This window comes from Stegostoma tigrinum, chromosome 10, assembly GCF_030684315.1.
Source record: "Stegostoma tigrinum isolate sSteTig4 chromosome 10, sSteTig4.hap1, whole genome shotgun sequence".
Taxonomy (NCBI): domain Eukaryota; kingdom Metazoa; phylum Chordata; class Chondrichthyes; order Orectolobiformes; family Stegostomatidae; genus Stegostoma; species Stegostoma tigrinum.
This window is the reverse complement of record NC_081363.1, coordinates 51,342,090-51,363,318: the sequence shown is the minus strand read 5'-3', so window position 1 is coordinate 51,363,318 and position 21,229 is coordinate 51,342,090. Positions and strand designations below refer to the sequence as shown.

The 21,229-nt window shown below is 40.2% G+C and overlaps 1 protein-coding gene across 1 annotated transcript in view; it reads right to left on the bottom strand.

Moving 5' to 3' along the window:
• daam1a (dishevelled associated activator of morphogenesis 1a) overlaps window positions 1-21,229 on the bottom strand; it is a 203,855-nt gene that overhangs the window by 142,186 nt on the left and 40,440 nt on the right. Inside the window, exon 2 of the mRNA XM_048537719.1 lies at window positions 8,371-8,498. The gene's annotated coding sequence lies outside the window, so the exon portion shown is untranslated. The remainder of the gene's footprint in view (window positions 1-8,370; window positions 8,499-21,229) is intronic.

Here is a 21,229-nt window from a genome sequence, read left to right as displayed (position 1 = left end):
CTGCCTTCACTGTCTTCCTAATTTGTGACATCAGAATGGGGAATTATATTCCAGAAGGACTGAACGACTGTACATTTGTATTGACCTTTGTGCTGTGTGCCTCTTTTAAGTACAGGACTTCATGTGCTTTATTAGCTGCTTTGTCAATATGTTGTCAATTTTCAAAGATGTGTGCACAAACACCCCTTCCAGCTACTTCAAAATTTTCCCATTTTGCCTAACAAAATAAAGAATGTTACAACAGGAGGAGTCAAATTTTATCTGCCACTTGTCCACTCCAGCCTGGTTTTTTTTAAAAAACAGGAAATGGGGATACTGGTGTTGTTGCCAATTCCTATTTGCCTTCGAGAAGGCAGCGAAGGTACACCCATAATGATAGGGTTGTCACATCTTACTCTGCGATAATGCCATTTCCAATTCTAGTGTTGTTGGAAAACTTCCAAAACTTGCACACAATTACAAGTAATTAATACACAAAGAAGTTTCCTATAAATTTTTTTGTGCATCTTTGTTCTGAGTGTACTTCAGCCAGAATCCAATTTTAAAAAATCCACAGCATTCTCCAATCTGTTACTGAAAAGATTCAAGTAAGATAGCTAAACAATTTGCCCTCAAATCCTGCTAAATTCTGACATTTTCCCAAATAACTAAAGTTAACACAAAACTAATTGTTTCTAAAAAAAACCTTACTCTCCAGAGGTTAAAGTGATGGGCCTGTAGTCAGATTCCTTACACTACTTTTGGAGCAAGGGTGTTACAGATTCAGATTCAATCCCCCAGCATTACCCCTACACCCAAGGAAAAAAAAAAAGAGAAATTATGGTCAGTACCTCCATAATTTCCTCAGTATCCTTTAACAAGTTTCACAAAGTCCCAAACACACAGTACAAATACAGCAATATCCTCAAAGTTAAACCCATTTGATGTCTCAATTGCATTTTCTTTGACCATGACTTGGGCAGCATCCTCTTCGTATCCTAAATTTCATTCCTCTGTACACAAATCCTCTAATGGGTCCATAATTGGCTCCACTTCTCCTTTTACCACCCTTTACTATTTTACTACACTTACAGAAGACTTTTGGACTCATTTACATCAGCTGCCAGTTTCTTCCAATGCTCTTACTCCACTTTTTGTTGTTTTTGGTTAAAGATTCCTTCTGAAACTTCTACATTGTACTTTACTCTCAACCAAGTTCTCTCTCTAGTATCAGTCGTAAGCATACCTTTTCTATTTCATCCTATTTGATCATCATCCAGGAGAAGTTCTGATACAAATCAAGGTATAGCTTTTCTATAAAAGCAATCTATTGTTCAGTTAATTTTACATGCCAATTCTCACCCCCACTGAAGTTTGCTCTTTTCCACTTATTCTCAACCTGGATGGTTCCAGGTCATTTCAATAGTAACCCAAAACCTTTTCATAGGATTATGGTCCCCTAAAATTTTTCTTACTATCGCTTTATTTACATACCAGACCCGATTTTGAACAGCCATGCTCAGTAATGCCTCCTTTCTCATTGACGCAAAATACAACAGAAATTCTCCTGAACAGACTTTAGGAATTCTTGACCCTCTCTGCTCTTTATAAAGATTCTCTCATCTAGATTTGGCTTAGTGTCACATTTGGGGTGGCACGTTGGTTCAGTGGTTAGCAATGCTGCCTCACAGCGCTAGGGACCCAGGTTCAATTCAACCCTCGGGTGACTGTGTGGAGTTTGTACATTCTCCCTGTGTCTACGCAGGTTTCCTCCGGGTGCTCCGGTTTCCTCCCACAGTCCAAAGACATGCCGGTTAGATGGACTGGCCATGCTGAATTGCCAGTAGTGTTCAGGGGTGTATAGATTAAGTGGGTTATGGGGCAGGGTGGGTCTAGGTGGGATGCTCTGTGGATCAGTGTGGACTTGTTGGGCTGAAGGGCCCGTTTCCACACTGGAGGGATTCTATGATATGAAGATTTATACTGTGATGCAAGATGAGTGATTTTTATAAAAGGTTTTAATGTTAGAGTTTGTATCTTTGGATTTGAAATAGTAGCATATAGGGTTTTATGTATGTTTGAAATGGTTTAATGATTAACCTGTAGGTATTTCTGCAGCTAGGGTGATTTCCTTTAAAAGGCAAAGAGCGGCAAACTCTTCCTAAATAGTAAATAAAAACTGAAAGTAGTACGGATGCTGTAAATCAGGAATGAAAACAAAAACAAAATTTGCTGGGAAAGCTCAGCAGGTCTGGTAGCATCTGTGGAGGAGAAGAGAGTTAATACTTTGGCTCCGGTGAGCCTTTCTCAGAACCGTTTTGAGGAACAGTCACCAGACCCGAAACTTTAACTGTGTTTTCTCCTCCACAGATGCTGCCGGACCTGCTGAGCTTTCCCACCAAATCTTTTCCTTCCTAGATAGTAATAGGCTTTTACATTGGGAGAATTGAGCAAGCAAGGTAAAGAGAGTGCATTAGGCACTGGTTTAGGTGGTCAGGAATTTCTTTTTCAATTAAGGGAAAAACACTTAATAGGAGAAAAAGCTGCATTATGTTTCAGTCCAGGCAGTTCTGCAGGATATTTGGCTGAAGGCGGATGTAAAATTGACCCTGAAGAGATTAGCGTTGTCAAGAAATAGGTTACCACAGTGCAAGGAGTTCACTGAACATTCTAGACCGGAGGTCTTTGATTACAACGCTTGGGACATCTTAAGCTGCAAAAGAAGGGCCCCGATGCGAAATGTCAACTTTCTTATTCCTCTAATGCTACCTGCTGTGTTCCTCCAGCTCCACGCTATGCTATCTCCAACTCCAGCATCAGCTGTTCTTACTAGCTGAAAAGTTTAAGTTCAGTTTTATGAAGGCTCCAGGAAGAAGCTAAAGGATTCTCAAGACTGTTTAAGCCACAGGTAAATTCTTTGCAAATTTGTTCATTCCCTTCTCTCCCTCCCCCACTCCAAAATTTGTGCATATGAAAAGTTCTGAGTATGTACACTTTGTGAAATGGTCTGCCAGTTTTTAAAAAAAGGCAGTGACCAAATACCGAGTGAGTGAGTGGAACAGAATGACATCATTGGCAGGATTACTGTGCATGTGTGTGTACTGGCAACATTTGAGATTTTAGCAAACATTCTAATGTCTTAGCTCAAGAAAGGGGAGTATATATTTACTCATAGTAGGAAAAATTTAAAGTGGAGAATTGTGAACTGAAATTTGGTTACAGTTCTGATCGCAGTGCTGGAGAACAGGGACCTTGGTGTATCTGTGCACTTAGCAACTCGTATTATTGACAAGGTGCAATGCGAAGATTCACCAAAGATCTGCAGACAGCACCTTCCAAACCCACAACCACTAGAAGGACAAGGGCAAAATTGTGGGAACAGCACCACCTCCAAGCTACTCATCTTCCTTCACTGTCATCTGGATCAAAATCCTGTAATTACCTCCATAATGGGACTGAGAGTCAACCTACAAGTGGACTCCGGCAGTTCACCACCACCTTCAAGGGCAACCAGGGGATGGCAATAAATGCTGGCCAGCCAGCGATGCCCACATTCCACAAATGAATTTACAAAAGAAAACACTTAGGGAGATACAGCATTTTGACAAACCAGGTAACAAGGCATGCAGGCTTCACAAATACAAGCTTAGAGAACAAACATGGAAAACTTTTATAAAAACAGTTGTTCTGCCAATGGAGTGTTGTTTCCCAAAAAATAGTATAGTGCACTGATTGTCAAAATGTTACTATAAGATGCAGAGAAGATTTACAAGGATGGTACAGGTATGAAATTTCTGTCATTTAGCTATATTGCTGAAGCTAGGATTGTTCTCCTTAAAAAAAAAAGAGAAACTTGACAGGATATTGACAGAGGTGGTCAAAAAAGATTTTATTTGGTCATGGGATGTGTTCATTAGTGCTTGGAATAAAGTGATGACTTGTCTTCTTGACCTGCTGTATTGCTTAGGGTGTGGGAACACTCATGCCTTTTAGGAAGGGAGGCACAGAAAGGTGTCACCGAATTTTGACCCAGCAAAGGAGCAGCAATATAACTCCATGGCAGGACGGTATGGGGAAACTGTAGGTCAAAGTTATTCCACCAGCCTGTGAAAATGGGAAACTGCAGATGCTGGAGAATCCAAGATAACAAAGTGTGAAGCTGGATGAACGTAGCAGGCCAAGCAGCATCTCTGCTTGGCCTGCTGTGTTCATCCAGCTCCACACTTTGTTATCTCGGATTCTCCAGCATCTGCAGTTCCCATTATCGCTGCACTGAAGGCAGTGGATGGGGTACCAATTAAGCAGTTCTTTTGTCTTGGTTAATGTCAATCTTCCTAAGTGCTGTTGGTTATGCACTGATCAAGGCAGGGGAGAGTAATCGAATGCACTTCTGACCTATGTTTTGTAGATAGTAAATGGGCATTAGGAAGACAGGTGGTGAATTACATGCTGCAGAATTTCTCGTCTCTAACCTGTTCTGAAAGCCACAGTACTTATGACTGGTTCAGTTCAGTTTCTAATCAATGATAAACCCCAGACGTTCATAGATTACAATAATATTATGAGTCTGAACATTATATATAGGGAGAAAGTGCTTCACAACTTAGAGGAACATCAATTTAAGCTGAATGGCAAGAGACAGTGACACAAGGATTTTGTTTTATTACACAGCAAATAATTAAGATCTGGAACGCACCATCTAAGAGTGTGGTAGACAGATTCAAAACATTGTTCAGGAGAACATTGGATATTTCTCTGAACAGAAAACAGTCATAGGCCACAGAGAAAAAGACAGATGAAGGAGAAGCTTAGTACCTATAGGACCTGTCGTGGACCAAATAGCCGTCCTTTGTGCTGAAAAGTAGGTTCTCAAAACAGTTCCAAGGAACATTATAGCATTAAATTCTATTTAACCATGTCACAATTTTCTGCAACCTGACTGAAGCCTGCATATCAGGTAGCACTACAAAGCAGAAGTGGTTCTTCTAGAGCTTTATAAATTCAAAGACAGTATCCTTCATTTTATACTTAAACTTTACGTATATCCATTTCACACTGTTTGGATCTTACATTATTGAATTATTACCTCCTAAATTCACCCTGATTGCTGTAACAAATAAAATGTACTCCCAAGTATGATTACCAGGGGTCTCTTAACCCAAAAAAGGTACAAATGTCATTGTGCTTCAAGATTAAAAAAAAGTGTTAATTGATTATGAGATTGACCAACTCTAATTGCCCTAAAGATGGCAGTAGCGAGCTATCTTCTTGAACTAATGCAATTCTTGGAGTGTAGGTGCAGCCACACTGCTGTCAGGAATGGAGTTCCAGGATTTCAGTTGATCAAAAGTGGTGATTATAGTTTCAACTCAGGATAGTGTTTGGCTTGGCGGGGAACGTCCAGATGCTGGTGCTCCCACATTCTGCTGCCCTGGCGTGGTACAGGTCCCAATTTGGGAAGGTGTTGTCACTAAAGGCTTGGTTAATAACTGCAGTACATCTTGCAGATTATTGCCAGTGTGCACTTGGCATGCAGCAAGTAAAGTTAAAAAGGTGATGAGTAAGATGCGAATCAAGTGAGCTCATTTGTTCTGGATGGCATCAAACTTAAAGATAGTTGTTGGAGCTGCAAGCAAGTACAGGAGATTTCACCACACTGCTGTTTTGTGCTTAGTAGATGGAATACAGAATTGAAGCGACAGAAGGCAAGTTGCTCACTGCAGAATTCCTAGCCTCTGACATGTTCAAGTATGTATAGCATTTATATAGCTGGTCCAGCTCAGTTTCTGGCCAATGTCAACTCCCAGGATATTGATAATGGAGGGCTCCATGATGATAACACCATTATATATTAAAGGGACAATGGTCAGATTCTTTTTTGTTGGAGGTAGCAACAATGTGACCATATGTAGTTTGTTGACTACCAGTTTTAAAATCAGCTGTCAATATCATACTTTAACTTTTTAATGAGCACATTGAACCAAATTCCAGCGATCAGAATAGAATTAGAGAACAACGGACTCATCAGGTTTAATGCCAGCCCTGGCTGGAACATTCAGAATCTAAACTCCTCTTTGCTCAATACTACATTACATCTAAATGGTCAATATTGTCTTTTAAAAAAGACATGTTCACAATCTTACGGAACGTGAGGATATAAAAATTCTCACAATTCTTGCTGGGGATTACTTGAACCATGACACTATATTAGAAACGCACTGTTTGATATCTCTCTTATAATCCAATAGCTCAAGGTTAGTCCAGGCACTTAAGTACCTGTGAAGGTAATGTTTGTAGTGGAGCTACCTATGATAAATTTCTATTAGATTCTTCAATACTATGATATCCAAACTGGCCTACATAATGAGGGACAGCAAAAACATTGCCAGAGGGAAACATCCAGCAGCAGGTAAGACCACACCATTCATAAACACTCTTCTGTTGCTTTATCATCTTCCATGGTCAAGTATTTCAAGTCCCTCATTTTGTTATTCTTTTAGGGAACGTACATTGTAGATTTTGAATATCTTGATCCAAAGGTTCCATATGGTAGACTGGTTACGGAAGTTGGATCACCCGGAGTGGGGGGGGGGGGGGGGGGGAGGAGAAAGAGAGCAGGGAGGAGGCAGCAGCACATGGATACCAAATATCAGCTTCAAGTTAGGAGATCGAGGATGGCTGTAGTTGTACACCTTTTCAGACCAGATGCCTTTGACTAGTATGCCATAAAGATCAGTACTGACTCCACTGCATTTATAAACACGATTTGGGCATGACCACGTTAATAAGTTTGCAGATAACATCAAAGTACATACTGTAGGGCAGTGAAGAAGATTTTCTCAGAGTCCAACGGCACAGTGATCAGATGGGTCAATTGGCTGAGGAATGGTAGATGGAGTTTAATTTAGATAAACACGAGGTGTTCCATTTTAGTAAAGAAAACCAGGTCAGGATTTACACAGTTAATGACGGGGCCATGGGCAGTGCTGCAAAAAGATCTGGGAGGTGCAGGTGCATAGCTCCTGTTAAGTGAAATCGTAGGTGGACGGGGTTTTGGAGGCATTTGCCTTTATTCTTTACCGTATTGAGTACAGGAGTTGGGATGTCATATTGTGTCTGTACAGGTCATTGGGTTGGGCCACTTTTGAAATACTGCTTTCAATTCTGGTCTCCCTGCTGTTGTAAAATTAGAAAGAGTTCAGAAAAAATTTACAAGAATGTTGCCAGGGTTGGTGCGTTTGTGCTATAGGGAGGCGCTCAACAGGTTTGTGCTTTATTTCCCCCCCATGGAGGATCAGAGGCTGAGGGGTGACCTTAGAGGTTTATAAAATTGAGGGGCATTACACGGTGAATAGACAATATCTTTTTCCTCTGGTGGGGTCTCCAAAACTAGAAGGCATAAGTTTAAAGGTGAGATGGAAAGATTTTTAAGAAAGGACTTAAGAGGTAACTTTAAAACGCAGAGGATGCTATGTGTATCGAACGAGCTGCCAGGTGAAATGGTGGAGGTTAGTACAATTACAACATTTAAAAGTCATCTGAATGGATATATGAATAGGAAAGGTTGAGGGGGATTTGGGTTAAAAGCTCGTAAATGGGACTATGTTAGATTGGGAAGTTCAGCTGGTGCAGAAGAGTTGGACTGAAAGGTCTGTTTTCATTCTGTATGACGATCGGGTGGCATAAAGTTGCAAACTTAATGGAGGCTTTCACAAGAAGTGGCCCCACCCTGTACACAGTCTCCCCGGTTTAATCATTTCGTATTCTGTGCTCTGTGTGGCCTCTCCTACATTGAGAAAAAGCAAATGAAATTGAGCTCAGAGATAACAGGAGCTGCAGATGCTAGAGAATCCGAGATAACCAAGTGAGGAGCTGGATGAACACAGCAGGCCAGGCAGCATCTTAGGAACACAAAAGCTGACGTTTCCAGCCCTACGTTTCCTTTTGTGCTCCTGAGATGCTGCTTGGCCTGCTGTGTTCATCCAGTTCCACACTTGGTTATCTTAAATGAAGTTGAGCTGATCACTTTATGGAACACCCATGTTCGAACCATTATTGACCCTCTGCTCCCAGTATGGTAAATTCTTCACCATGCATCCCACCTGACTGCTCTGTCCCTGGCCTGTTACAATATTCCAATTAAACTCAGTACAAGCTTGAAGAACAGCAGCTCATCTTTTAAGTGGAACTTTACAACCTTTTCGACACAACATTGAGTTCAATAATTGTAGACTGTAAATCGCTAGCCCATAATTTTGTCCAACTCTGTCTTTCTCCCCCTCTACTTCCATCATTTCATTTGCATCCACACAGCTATTTAGAATCCTAACATTCATGCCTCTGGACACATCTTTTGCTCTTGAGCCATTACAATTCCTTTTGTTACTGTACCTTGAAACAGTATCTTCTATCCTCTCACTCCATCACAGGCCTTCCTTTTATTTTTCTTCCGATCCCTTCACTTATTCAAAAAACATACAAACTTAGCTTTACCCAGCTCTGGTGAAAAGGGCAGGGACCTAAAACATTGAAGAGAGAAAGAGAGTCAAAAAAAATGCTGTCAGAGTTTAATGCTTGCAGCATTTTCAAATTTTTCTATACATATAAACTAGGGATCTTGGGCCCCACTGTCAATGTTCTCCTTCTAATCATGATCTAACAGTGGAAAAGCAAGGCACACTACATTAAACAGGAAGGTCCAAAATTTAAAAGCAAGGACAAGTCAGTTCTTTGGACTACTGACTGCTATTAAAAAAAGTTTAAAATTAACTAACTTTAGAAATCGCAAGCTGCAGATTAACAAACCTTTTATATTCAGATTTTGCATTTACTTGCTGATTTGTTAAGAACCTTCTGAAATGCTCTTTCCAATTTTCCAAGTGCATGAGAGTCAAAACAAATCAAACCAGTAAAAACACTTGAGCGTAAAAAACAAAAGTTGACTGGCCTAAAAAAAACAGATTTAGTTGTCTTTTTTTTGAAAAGAACAACAAGCAGGATACAGGGATGTGATGGCCCAGAGGTATCAATCTGGACTGTTAGTCTAGGCGATATTCTAGGGACACAGGTTCGAATCCTGCCATGGTACACGGTGGAATTTGAATTCAGTAATAATCTGGGATTAAGAGTCTAATGATGACCATGAGTCCTTTACCAATTGTTGGAAAAACACACCTGGTTCACAAATGTCCTTTAGGGAAGGAAACTGCCATCCTTACCTGGTCTGGCCTACATGTGACTCCAGACTTACAAATGTGGTAGACTCTCAATTGCCCTCTGGGCAATTGGGGATGGGCAATAAATGTTGCCTATCCAGTGATGCCCTCATCCTGTGAATGAATAAACAAAAAAGTCTAACTGTCTTTCATTAAAAACACTGGCAGCTTCATTAGCTAAAGTGCATCTGAACTGACATCTGAACACTAGCAGTCTTTTCTCTTGCAATATTGGTGCAATTATCTTGTATCAACATTGAAAGTAGTATGAGATATAATAATGTAGATGACAGGCTATAATGAGATAAAAACTAATTTGGCAATAAGTTTGGCATAAACTGAAATTAAAATCAAGGGATAATAAACCAGTGCTGGTTTATGAATTCTCCATTCTTATGAATTAATTTATGAATGATGTGAGACTCTGAATTTAGTTCCACAAATAAATTGTTCGGTACGTAGTTCCTTTAATATATTTGTTATACCTACGAACAGCAACAGACTGGTAGAATCAATAAACTCCCTGGCAGCATGAAAATAAATCCTAAGTTTTTTTTATTTGTCATTGCAAAAACAATGAAATTTAAATGATGCTTTCTAAAACAGTTAAAAATTTATAGCTGCTGTGGTGGTACATCATCAAGCAGTAAATCACAACTGACGCCAGCAATCATGTATCAATACTTTATTTTAACCTTGAAGTTATCAACTCCAGTTGACACCAAGTTGGTATAAATCACCTTTACCTTCAAACATTGCAATATATTCAAACATATTTTCAGTGTAAGTAATTAAATTCCTATAAAAGATTTTCTACATGGAACACTTGAAAGATTATTAATTTAAAGAAGTTTGTTTGCCTAGCTATTTATCAATCTAGAGGTATTATCTTATATTGTAGAGATCTGGAGCTGTAGCACTTTTTAATGATACTTTCATCTGGATTGAATGTTTAGGTTTCTGCAAAACAAAATTAAGAAGAGCAGAATATTCACAAACTCATGATCTCTCATTCTCCACCACACAAATAATTCATGTTAAGATGCAAGAAATTTTTTACCTAAGAATACCAAAGTGAACAGAACATGACCAATTAGTGACTGGCATCTCCAGTCAGATAGGATTTTCTTCACTATTACAGCTGAAGCGAAGTGAAAAAACCCTCTCACACCTCATGTCCTGGCACACAATCCACTCAGCATTTATCCTTTAAATCTGACATTAAACATTCTGTTCAAGTGTACAGACTTCATTGAGCTCATGGTAGCCACTTTCTTTTGCACAGGAAACACAAAAGGGCCAATATAGACACATCTGTTGGCACCCTGTGAATAGCATGCAGTCAAGAAGAACTGCACAGATGGGATTCTATATTCATCCCCACAAATAAACTATAGCTCTTTTCACTAATCACTAGAATTGTATTCCTTGCTGAAGAAATTCTAAAGATTTTTGTCTAATCTATTGCTTTTGGTCTGAAAAAGAAAGTTTACTGCACAACCTGGAGGTGTCTGCATTCTAAATCGTGTTTAGTAGTTCATTTTAAAATGTTGCACAGGAGACCAGGCAAGTTGAAGGCCTCACAAGATTCAACTTGACTGCGTTCCTGTGGGGAAAAGAGAAAATAAATACTTCTGGGCAAGATAACTCCTGTCTATTTTACCATTTTGAAAGAATATTAGTATATTCTACCCAAAGTGATCTGAACATAATTATCACTCTATTGTAACTAGTTTTGACCCATTTTTATTAAATGGCTTTAAACAAACCAAAAGTGCTTCTTGCACTTTGTTCACACATACATGGCATGTAGATGCAAAATCAAAAACCCTTCATTGTGTCCTTATGTGTAGATAGCAAAGAAATTATGCATTAGTCATCTGGTTCTTCTTGCTCTCCATACAAACATCAATTAAATGCATTTTTGCAAACTCAATGGCCGTTAGACTTTTAAACTATGTCCCTGTCATTCACCTGATAAAAGAATCCAATGGGGCACAAATACAACTTAGATAAACAAGGACAAAAATATTTGTTTCTGTGAAAATTTCAATTTGTTTAGATGATACTCAGTATTTGCACATCTTGATTTTAAAAATATTTAGAAACAGAACATGCATGCTGGATTAACACTGATCTTAAATTGTACTGTTTTGTAGGCAGCGTGTGTGTGATGAACTGAATTAATCGCAACAAATTAGAGCTGCAGCCACCCGTACTTCACACCTAACGTACAACTCAACAAGGCTTTCCCAGATTTGAGCTAGGAACACGTGTGAGATTTGATGGTGCCGTGCGCAAATTTGCGCACAATCTTGGGATGAATAACTGAGGTAAAGAATAAATAGTTTAACTAGTTTCCATACAGAAAAATATGGCTGCAGCTCAAATTTCTTTACTTTGCATTTTCACGAAAGATTTGTCAAATTTTACTGCAAATTAAAATTCAAAAATTTATATTGGCATATTTGTAATAAAAGCACCAATTAAACCAAGTTGAATGGGACCAGAAATACAGTACAAACAGCAGCCAGTGATAAAAGAACAGTTCTTGATGGTCCCTTAAATTAGGCCGCTGCTTTTGCGATCAAAAAGGAATTACCAAGCATGTTCAGTTGCCTGTCCTAATCAAAAAGGCCACAAAGAACGCAGCTCCTCAAAATGACTTAATCATTTTGTAATAAAAAATGCAATCTGCATTTATCTGCCATAAACTGGAGGACTGCATTTATTTGCAAATCGCAGGAATATACTGACATTCCATGTAACAGCAGCAACTGGATTCAAATTGTTCTGTTGCCACATTGATTGACTCAATGGAGATTGGAACCCAGATGGCATCTCCAGTACGCCTATTAAAAAAGCTATAATTTAATTACACAGCATTTATTTTAATCCAAATCATAAAACTGGGTCCGGTCATGGTGTCTGCAATCATATGCATTATGTCAATCTTACAGGTCAATAAAAAAAAAAGTGTCCTCTAGGGTAATGTGGTGCCAAGGTGATACTGAAGCCATTCTGCTTAGAGAATTGCTCAAATTCTCTAGGGCTGAACGGAGTTCCCATGTCACATTATTTTTTCAGGAATGGCTCAGTTTCCTACAAACACCATCTAAGTGGTGCAAAAAGTAAAAAAGAAAACTGACACCATTCTCAAGCAACAGAAACAAATGTCTGTTGATTTTACATTCTGCAAAGCCAACTATAAAACATAGTCTGCCTACCAAAAAGAAGAGGATTCATTTTATCCTAGCAGCCTCCTTTTCTCCTACTCCATCCACATCCTCCCCTCACTCAACAACAAACAACTCTCAAACAGTGTTCTTAGTACAGGCCTTTGACGGCTCTCACTAGGTTCCTTAGCTCTGCCTCAGCTCCCCAACACTGTCCAGAGGTACATGCACCAATGGCAATATCACTGAGCAGAGAGCAGTCATCACCACAGCTTGCACATTTCCTGCAGCTTGTCCTGTCACAGCTCAGTGATGTCACTGGCTGCGTCTACCTCCTTATTGAATAGTTACAATTCAGAACCAACTTTCACAGCAACCAAAATACCTGTAATGTTAAGATGATTGTTGTAGCTCTCAAATCTTTCACTTTCCAATGAATGGGAACTTTGAGCAATAGTCTACAACTGAAATACCATTCTCAATTGTGTATGAACAAATTAGGTCATATAGTAGGTCCTGGTTTGGATGGTACTTCAGTATCTTCCATTTTGTATTGTTTTCTATACTTCTGGTACATTTGCATGTATTTACCATTCTTTCCACATCTTTATACATGCCTATCCAGTACAGAATTATCTGGTTTTAAGCTTTCAATTCTTCGTTCCCACATAGAGCTTCATAAGATATGAAGGCTTTTTGCATTGTTTTGCATATGATCATTTGGAATCCTGCAGACAGAACCCATTCTCCAGCAAGATGCAATTCCCCAATCAATTCTCATTGTTAGCCGCATTTCAAATTTGATTCTGTGAATGCAACACTATCAAAAGTGCTGAATCTTTACTCTTGTACAAGATGCTGGTGAGGTTACTTTTGGAGTATTGTACACAGTTCTGGTTACCCTGCTCGTAGGAATGTCATTATTAAATTGGAGAGCGCTCATAAGACATTGGCAGAGGTGTTGCTGGGACCACAGGGTTTGAGTTATTAGGACAGGCTGGATAAGACTAGGACATATTTCACTTGAGGTTGAAGAGTGACCTTATAGGGTTTACACAATCATAAAAGCCATAAAAGGTGAATACTGTGGGGAGAGGCCAGCAGCAGAGACCGGCTGCACAGAGGGCTTGGCTTGTCCAGAACTTAACACACATCATACACACTACAGTAATTCAAAGTGTGCCATTCAACAGACGTTGCCTGTTATAATGAACTGGTTAATGACCCTGTTTCCAAATCCTTGATCCACTGGTATGATCTATTTTACCCGGGAAGATAGCTCCATATGGGCATGGAGCTGGGAAGTGGTTGAACAGGTCAGAGTGAAAAAAATGAGGTGCAGCAAAGATGGTTCAACCAGCTGTGGGTTTGTCAGTCAGCGAATGTGTAGATGAGCAAAGGTTGCAAGGACAGGAAACAGGTGCTTCATATATAATTTACATTGTTGCATCAAGTCTCAGCAAATGCCCATGTGATGGCACATCTCGCTGCCATTTTTTACCCTCAAGAGAAGATCGAAGCAACTTACAGTCTACCTACAAAAGAAAACAGAGCAAAGAACTGCAGATGCTGGACTCTGGAAACTAAAACAGAAATTGCTGAAGAAACTACAGAATCTGTGCAGCTGCCAGACCCAAGTTCCACCAATTTCAGGTTTTGCTTATTTTCTACCCAAGCTACTGCGAAAGTTAACCAAAATTGTTGCATCTCATCCAAAGTCCGTATTCTTATTACCTTTTGATAAGGTATGCAACCTGACCAGCGACTACGCCTTTGAGCCTTACTAATTTGAAAAAGTCATACCCAATCTCATCTTGCCCAATGAAGAGTCCCTGTCCTTCAGAGTATCCTATTTTAAAGCCTCAAACAACTCATTGTAGTTTTTCTAGGCCAGTTATGTATTGCTGGCTTCCAATACTGAATATTATATTCTAGGAAGAATCTGGTAATTATTATTTATAATTGCAGAGCCAATTCTACTGATCGGTGTTAATCCAAGCAAAATACTCCACTAAAATACTTTTTACGTATTTGAAAACAAACATTGGCTTACCTCATGATAAATTTTATCTATGGCTCCTCGAACACTCTCCACATGTTCTCCAAAGTGCAACAGAAAGAAATTCTTTTCCCTGCACTTCATAACATCTTTGATCTACAATCAGAGCTCAGTCATCCTCTCACCTACAGTTGAACATACTTGGTACATACGGTCATAGCTACATATCTGGTCTTTGTCTACCATAACTTGTATTACTTCCTTTCCCTACTCTTTGGCTCCTACTAGAATCCCTAAAATGCCCTTATTTTGTAGCTAACTTCGTAATCCTTACTACTTAAAACAGTACTGAAGGGAACAATTCCCCGCAGTCAAGTAAAAGTTAAGATTCCCTCCTTTGGGGGAAAATTTATACTTGCCTCCTTCATTTCAAACTACATCCCACAATTTCACTTGCCTTAAGCTTTTAACATTTTGCTAAGAAAATGGTAATTGAATTATTGATTAAAAACTGAACTATCACTTCAGAATTAAATATTTAAATATGAGGAGATCTTTTGAAGAGTCCATTAGCTCCAAAATCACTTTGCTTTGAAGGCAATAGGTGAAATCAAACTCTGCTTCTACATCCTGTTCTAAACTAATTTACTAGCGAGTTTAAGATTTGTAGCGCAGGTTGAGGTTCTGGATGCGAGTTTGCTCGCTGAGCTGCAAGGTTAGTTTTCAGACGTTTTGTCACCATTCTAGGTAACATGAGTGAGCCTCTGATGAAGAGGCTTCATCAGAGGCTCACTGATGATGTTACCTAGAATGGTGACGAAACATCTGAAAACTAACCTTCCAGCTCAGCGAGCAAACTCACATCCAGAACTAATTTACTTCCTACCGATTTACTACAATCCTACAGTTACTATCTCACAATCCCGGTGGCTCTTGTACAGAAACAGTGTCACTGCACAGATTTTTCTTTTGGTTTTATTTATTGGACATGTGCATCTCTAACTAGATTAACATTCCCTAATTGCCTTTGGAGGTGGTGTTAGTGAGTTTTTGCTTGAACCATGGCAGTTCATGGTGAGCAGATACACAGTATTGCCAACAATGGAATTCCAGGAATTTGACCTATTGATGGTGAAAGAACAGCTATAGGAGTTCAAAGTGAGAATGACAGGGGCTTATAAAGGTGTGGTGGTGTCACCCCCAAGCATCTGCTACCTTTGTCCAACCAGGTGGAAAACGATCACAGGTTTGAAAGGTGCTGTCAATGAAGGCTTGGCAAGTTATTAGTGCATCTTGTTGACAACTCACTATGCCACTGTGGTGAAGGAATCAGCCCTGAAGGCAGTGGATAGGATACCAAATCAACCAGGTACTACTTGGGAGAAATAATGGGAACTGCAGATGCTGGAGAATCCAAGATAATAAAAAGTGTGAAGCAGGATGAACACAGCAGGCCAAGCAGCATCTCAGGAGCACAAAAGCTGACGTTTCGGGAAATGCCGGGTGTGGTGGGGTTAGAGGGCAGCGTGGAGCGAACAAGAGAGTCACGGAGAGAGTGGTCTCTCCGGAAAGCAGACAAGGGTGGGGATGGAAAAATGTCTCGGGTGGTGGGGTCGGATTGTAGACGGCGGAAGTGTCAGAGGATGATGTGTTGTATCTGGAGGTTGGCGGGGTGGTGTGTGAGAACGAGGGGGATCCTCTTGGGGTGGTTGTGGCGGGGGTGGGGTGTGAGGGATGTGTAGCGGGAAATGCAGGCGACGCGGTCAAGGGCGTTCTCGACCACTGTGGGGGGAAAGTTGCAGTCCTTGAAGAACTTGGACATCTGGGGTATGCGGGAGTGGAATGCCTCATCCTCGGAGCAGATGCGGCAGAGGCGGTGGAATTGGGAATAGGGGATGGAACTTTTGCAGGAGGGTGGCTGAGAGGATGTGTATTCTAGGTAGCTGCGGGAGCTGGTGGGCTTGAAATGGTCATCAGTTTCTAGCTGGTTACCTGAGATGGACACTGAGGGGTGCAGGAAGGTGAGGGATGTGTTGGAGATGGCCCAGGTGAACTGAAGGTTGGGGTGGAAGGTGTTGCTGAAGTGGATGAACTGTTCGAGCTCCTCTGGGGAGCAAGAGGCAGCACCGATACAGTCAATGTAACGGAGGAAGAGGTGGGATTTGGGGCCTGTGTAGGTGCGGAAGAGGGACTGTTCCACGTAACCTACAAAGAGGCAGGCATAGGTTGGGCCCATGCGGGTACATGGGATTTAGCTTCGAGTGCTGTTGGAGCCACACCCATCCAGATAAGTAGACAATTCCAATCACACTTCTGTCCATTGTCAACAAACATCAGATGCTGGGAAGACAAGGGGCATTCACAGAATTCTTAACTTGACCTCTTCTTGCAGCAACAATATTTTTACACTGATCCAGTTTTGTTCCTAGTCAATAGTAACTCCCAGAATGGAGATTCAGCTTTCAACATTGAGATTCAATGAGAGATGGACAGATTCTCTCTCATTAGAGATGGTCATTGATGGGATTGAAAATATTACCTGCTACTTACCAGGCCAAGTCTGGTTTTGATACATATGGATACAGGCTGCCAGTTTCAGAGGAGTTAGGTATAAAATACCCCCACTTCTCATCTTTTGATGGAAGGTGAGTCACTGATGATGCAGCTAAAGATGATTAGGTCTGGAAGTGAGATGACTGACCTTTAAAGCCACATTCTTTTATGCTGGGTACGATTGCAAACAACAGAATTGTTTTTACACATTTCCAGTGACTCCAGTTTTGCTTGGGTTCTTTGATAAATAAAATATTCTGTAAAATGCTTCCCTGAAGTAGTCATGGACAGTCCCTGTCACCTCATCTCTGGACTCTACTTTTCTGCTTACATCAGGACCAAAGCTGTAATTAAGTCGGGAGTGGCATATTCCTGACAGAACTCAAACTGAGCATCAGTGAAGAGGCTATTGCTGAGCATCAGCGCTACTTGTTAGCACTGTCAACGATCCTTTCCATCACTCTGATCAACAGAAGATGACGGGGTAGTAATGTAACAGGTTTAATCTGACCTGCTTGTGTTTCACAACGTCAAGTAAATGCCAGTGTTATTTTAGAAAAGCTTGGCTAAAGGTGCAGCTAGTCCTGGAGTAGAAGTCCTCAGTACTTCTGCCAAAATATTGTCACAGTCCAGAGTCCAATGTTGTCTTTGCAGCAACCAGTTTGTAAGCCTTCAGAAATTCCTTGCTATCAGGTGGAGGAGTGAATCAAATTGGCTGCTTACACCGATGACCTTGGAAGGAGGATGAATTACTCACTCAACACCTCTGGCAGAAGACGGTTGCAAGCTCTATCTTTTTCAATGATGTGCAGGGCATCCCTTCATCAAGGATGGAGATACTTTTGGAGAAGCATCTTACTTCTGAGCAAAGGTCACTGGACCCGAAATGTTAACTTGGATTCCTCTTCACAGATACTGCGAGACCTGATGAGTTGTTCTTTCAGCACAGTTTTTTTTTTGTTTCTCTTATTTGTTTAATTGTCTACTGCCATTCACAACTGGAATAGAAAAGTTAATATTAATCCAATGTTGGATTGTTCATTTGTTTGTCACATTACAGATTATTCTGTTTATCATGCAAGCATTCCCCCTTTATCTACAAATTTCCTATTGCATTCCTCTCTGAACCTTTTCCAAACTATGTTAACTCAGCTCCCTCACAGCAAATATGCAAGTAGGGGCTGAGTGAGGCCAAGATGTGAGCTGTACCTAGCAGCAACTGTGCATATTTACAGCCACTACTTTCAGGAATAACATGAACAAAAGGGTCTTGATAAAAAGGCATAATTCATTGCAGATGAAACTCTGTTTCAATATTACAGCATCAACTATTACTCCATTTTAAAATGACATTCAATAGTACACCATGATTTTAAAATTTTACACTTGAAGCATTTTGGCTAACAGCAAATAACTCCAGTTTCTGCCACTTAAAACTGATTATGTATGAATGTTGATTCCTCTGCAGCAGCCATTGCCAAGTAGATGCTGCAGATATCAAAAAAATCTGAAATGCCAGAACGTAGAAGTGTGAAAGGAACTTCAAAGCCCAAATAAGTCCTCTCATGAAATATTCTGCATTATAAAAAGAGGAAAAAAATGATGCAGTCAAGTCTAAATTATTGGAACTTTGAATTCATTAGCTCTCACCAATATACATGTTATCGTGAACAAAAAACAAACAAACCAGTTTGTTCCTGCTGATGTTATGAAATTTCCATGTTTAACAGTGCCAGGTAAACATATTGCACAGGAATTTTATATTCCAAGAGAGGTATCACTAAAACCACAACCTAAAGAGACACCTGAAAATTAACTGGAAGATACAAACATCAAAATGAAAGTTAGGAAAAAAACCTCAATGCCAGCAACAAAGAGAGAATAAACAGAAAACAGATGAGTTAAAAAGGCGGCTTTGTCACAATATTCCAGCCATAAGCATTTGGGACAAGCTAGATAAATCGGTTGGTATTTTCCTCTATCAATTTTAGATGTTGTATTTGCAGATAAACTAGCTGAATCCGGGATCAGATTTTTACACGAGCACTGACTCTATCCCATAGTTTCAACAACAGAGATACTGGACTGTGTCTAAAAAGCCCACACTTACCTGGACATGCATAGGAAGGCAGAACTATAAGTCAAAATAAAAGCAGCCTTTCACATTTCTTCCCCACTACCCATGCACCCCCACCCCTGCCAACACTCATTACAGGATGCAGCCAGTTTACCACAAGTTAAGTTGAGTCCTAACCACGAAATTCATTCTTGTTTTCCATTGTAGTTGTGTTTGCTCTTTCAAACAGGGACATTGTGCACTAAAAAAAACTAGCATCCAGTTATAAAGCAAAACAAATTGGGTGATATTTTACAACTATTTTAAATTGTAGCCAAACAATTCTGCAACACTTTTAAAAAAAAATTATTTGCTCTTAGAATTTGGGATCCACTTAAAAGGTGGACATTTTTTAACCAAAGGTGATAGGGAGCTTCTGTTTGAGACTACTGGAGCCCATTTCAGAACACATAGGAGCCAGGACCAGGAGTAGACTATTCAGCTGAGTCAGCTCTGCCATTTGATAAAATCACTTATCTGATATGAAACTCAATATTTTGGGCTGCCTCCTACTCCATCTGACTCCGTTGTCTATCAAATATCTGCCCAATTTTGTCATGAATAAACTCAATGGCCAGTGTAGTTACATCCACAATTACATCCATCCATGAAGGACTTCCAGGTTGTAGCCTAGTGACAACTGAATCTTGGAACTAAATTCAATTCCAAGTCAGAATGGAATTTAGAAGGGAGGTGGGATTTCTTTTTATCTGCTACACTTGAATTCCCAAAAAGTTAGGAGGTCCTGGGTTTTGAAGGCACTATCAAAAATATCTTGGCAGTAGCAAACATTTTAATTATCGTACCCTGCTGCCAATGGGTGCCAGTGACAAAAGACGTCAATGCTCACAAAAGATAGTGGTAGATTTCTTCATAAAATCTTAGAGCCATACAGGAATGGAAACAGGCCCTTCGGTCCAACTCATCCATGCTGACCAGATATTTCATATTAATCTAGCCCCATTTGCCAGCATTTGGCTCATATCCTTCTAAACCCTTCCTATTCATATATCCAACCACAAGCCTTTTAAGTGTTGTAATTTTGTCAACCTCCACCACTTCTTCTGGCAACTCAGCCTATACACACATCACCTTCAAGATGAAAAAGTTGCTGAGTCCCTTTTAAATCTTTCCCCTCTCACCATAAGCCTATGCCATCTAGCTTTGGGCTCCCCCACCCCAGGGAAAAGATTTTAGCTATTCATCCTATCCATGACCCTCATGCAAGGGCCTCTAAGGTCATCCCTCAGCCTCCGATGCTCCAGGAAAAATAACCCCAGCCGATTCAGCCTCACCCTTCAGCTCCAACCCTGGAAACATCCTCGTAAGTCTGTTCAGAATCCTTTTCAAATTTCACAAGATCCTTCCTATAGCAAGGAGACAGAATTGCACACAATATTCCAAAAGTGGCCTAATCAATGTCTTGTACAGCCGCAACATGACCTCCCAACTCCCATACTCAATGTACTGACCAATAAATGCAAGCATACCATACGCATTCTTCACTATCTTGTCTACCTCGGACTCCACTTTCAAGGAGCCGTGAGCCTGCACTCAGTCTCTTTATTTGGCAACACTCCCAATCCAGTGATGTCGTCTGCTGGGATCACAACAGTATCATTTGAGTATTGGCTGAATTTAATAATCCTTGCAAGTTTGACAAAGCATTTGGAGGTGGACAAGAAGAAAAAAAATTTAATATAGAATGATTTGGAATTGCCAGTTGAACATTGTTTCGCATAGTATACGGAAACAAGCTATAACTATTAGTGACAGGAACTTCAAGATCTAGCCTATAATCTGGCATGGTCAGTTTGGAACGTTGATAGACTTTATGTGCCTAGACTAGGTAAAGCATTTGGAGGCTCTAATACAGATGTGAAGTATACAGTAAATGGCAGAACCCTTAGAATCGGTAACTATGGAGGGATCTAGGCTTTCAGATCCACAGTTCCCTGAATCTGCCCACAAATTAATAAGGTGAGCAAGAAAGCATGCAGCGTGCTTGCCTTCAAATCGATCGAGGCATATTTTGTGCAAAAATTGGCAACTCATGTTGCTAGAATATAGAAATTTCAGAAGGCCATCTTTTGGAATATTGCATACACTTTTGGTCACGACACCACGAGAAGGATGTGGAGGCTTTCGAGAGACTACAGAAGTAGTTTACCAGGATGCTGCCTGGTTTGAA